The sequence below is a fragment of the Perissodus microlepis genome, chromosome 3 (genome assembly GCF_051167445.1).
Source record: "Perissodus microlepis isolate ML-2025 ecotype Zambia chromosome 3, ASM5116744v1, whole genome shotgun sequence".
NCBI classification, from domain to species: Eukaryota; Metazoa; Chordata; class Actinopteri; order Cichliformes; family Cichlidae; genus Perissodus; species Perissodus microlepis.
This window is the reverse complement of record NC_140463.1, coordinates 13,551,057-13,553,882: the sequence shown is the minus strand read 5'-3', so window position 1 is coordinate 13,553,882 and position 2,826 is coordinate 13,551,057. Positions and strand designations below refer to the sequence as shown.

At 35.3% G+C, this 2,826-nt stretch overlaps 1 long non-coding RNA gene across 1 annotated transcript; it reads right to left on the bottom strand.

The window, feature by feature from the left end:
• Nucleotides 1-990: 990 nt before the first annotated feature.
• LOC146390036 (uncharacterized) lies at nucleotides 991-2,028 on the bottom strand. The gene is made up of 3 exons (XR_014798990.1): nucleotides 1,749-2,028; nucleotides 1,164-1,203; nucleotides 991-1,025 (listed from the first exon to the last, which is right to left on the bottom strand). It is a non-coding gene; the product is annotated as an uncharacterized LOC146390036 (long non-coding RNA).
• Between the last annotated feature and the right edge of the window lie 798 nt (nucleotides 2,029-2,826).

Below are 2,826 nucleotides of genomic sequence, written 5' to 3'. Positions count from 1 at the left end.
GAATTTATCAATCATAAAACCGTCTGTTTTGAAGGCCTGTTACAATAACGACTTTTTGTTGGTCGGTATATTACCCCATAAACAATTGCGACAAGTTATGTCATTGTCATTTTAAGACCATTTTATGTCTTTGAATGTATAATCATAATATAACACCATAATAATGCAAGATCTACACACTTTCAATTGACAAACCAACATCTAATTCTTAAAGTATTTAGATCATTGAAATTAGGAATCAAAATATTAGATACCTTAAAAACTTGAATAAATAGTAAATTTTCTAACAAATAGAAAACAATGTTATTTAATGTTATTGTTTTGTTATCATTATATTTTATTTTTGTAAATATAATGGCAGATAAATTACATCATTAACAATTATTGAGGTCATGTACATGTATTGTGTGTTAAGTCGATATATCGATTATTGTGATAGGCCTACTGTTTTGGTATCATAACGAGCTTGTCAAACATGCATGACCACTAAGCAATGTCTAAGCAGTAGTATTGGTCTGAATGACAACAAACATAACTAGTGTTTTGGAAAATCTGTTAGAAAACAGTTATTTCAATAATTATGATTAGCATGTGACACAGACACTGCATAAAAAACTACAACAACAAATACTTACTTTAGGAGGATGGGGGAGGGCAGCATGAGGTTGAGACTTTGACATCTGTAAGAAACAAATTCATGTATTACAAACAAGTCACTTAAAAATACATTAATGTGGCAGACTGTTCCCTGTTCAGATGCAGTGTATAAGTACAATCAGGGCTGTCACAACAATGGGGTGGGGCCAAGTGGCTGCAACCCTAGGTACAATGTGCAGGTATATATAATTACATATAATATATGTGAATAACGCAAGAATCTGTTTAGGTTAGTCACTGTGCTGACTGATGCTTGCTAGGTTTATATGATTGCAAACTGCACAAAAACAACAACAGCAACAACATTAATGACAATGACAAACAAAATTACTTCTCACATCAGGAAGATCTGCATTCGATTTCGTGGGCTGAAATAAATAGGCAGAAACATTACTGCTAAAAAAACAAAAACTCTAAAAAGCCTAAAAATGACTTAAAAAGCAAGGAAATGTGGAACATTGTAATTAGCGAACATTAATAAAGCATAACTGTGCTTTGTTTCTAACCTTGGTAAGTACTCTGTAGCCAGAAGGAGAGGTGGGATTTCTGTGAAAGCCAAATTAAATGTGAATAGGTTTTGATAGTTATTGTATATAACAAGTGTAAACAGTTTTATTTGTATTTTTTCCCTTTCTGAGAAGGCAGAATAATAAGAAAAGGCAAAAGTACGTCACAATATAATTAATTAAGTTACATATTTTGATTACCAAATTATGGAAGCGTGGAGCTGCCACCCAGGCAAAAGAAAAATAGAGCTATATCACGTTATAACGTGAAATATTTATTGTTCTAACATTATGCTTTTCATGTTTGTATAATATAATATCACGTTATTACAATATACATAATTATCACGTTCGCACAATATTGTACGGACGTGATAATTATGTACATTTTTCGTACAATGTTGTTCAAAACATGTTGTTCAAACATGAAAAGTATATTGTATAAACATGATAGTATATTGTTAGAACGATAAACTTTTCACGTTATAACGTGATATACTTATATTTCTCTTTTGCCTGGGTGGCAGCTCTACGCTTCCGTGCCAAATAAGCGAGAATAAAGTAATATTATATGAGAAAAGGCACCTGCTAGCTTGATGATGGAGGCTTCTTAGACTGGCCACCCGCCTTTTGGCTTCTTGTCGCCACTCCACCAAATAAAGGTCCGTTTCCTCCATGCCGGCTAATTATTCATCCTCATTAAAATCTCGTATATGTTCAGTTGGCAGAATTGAGAATTTTACATCTTCCAACCACTTAATTAACGCGAACATAATCGGCTTGTTTCTTCCCGTCTCCTGTATCCGGCCGTTCCTCTCACTGTCGGAATTCGCGCCTCAGAGACGTCGTTATTTTTCAAAAAAAAAAGAAAGAAAGAAAGAAAGAGCAACAACTACTAAAGAGAGTTTTTGCACGTTCATTGCACATTTGTGGGAATGTTTAAATATTAAATTTTTATTAATTACTTTTCATTATATCTTTATTTTTTAAACCACCGTGGCAATGCGCATGCGCATACTCTCCTGCACGCAAAGGGCTTTGGAGTTGACGTAATGTCGCAATGCATTGTGGGAGCGCAGCACCATCTTGGCAGGCCACGAATCAAAACAAGATTGCTACGAACCATTCTGAAACGTAGCTCAAAAGAAAATGACGGTATAGAGACAGATTGTGTCCAGATGCAAAGAGACGGTACTTGATTGTTGAAATGTGGACCCGTATGAAATATAGCCGTGGAGTAGAAACCCTGAAGACCAAACCGCTATTGACTTAGCATGATCTACTCTCATACCTTGTCTGTGGAGTCAGAGCATACACGGCGCACCAATTTCGCAATTATAAATCTCTGGAGGCGCACATCCAATTCACCAAGGACTGGGTACAAGATTTTGCTATTTTTAAGCCTCCACGTTGTGAGTACGCCGTCATTCAAGCAAAGGTAAGTCAGCTTGAGTACTGCGAGTAAAATGCGTTTGATTCCCCCCAAACATTCAAATTAGTGCTAGCAAAAATTCATTCATGAGGGGGAAATTACAGTGAGAACATGTAGAGGCTCTGTTAGAGGGATAACATAGTGAGTTCAGTGCATTGATGTGACATTGTCCTGAAGGATTTAGTTATTCTTTATGGTTAAAGAAATTGCCCTAATTAATTCATATTTATT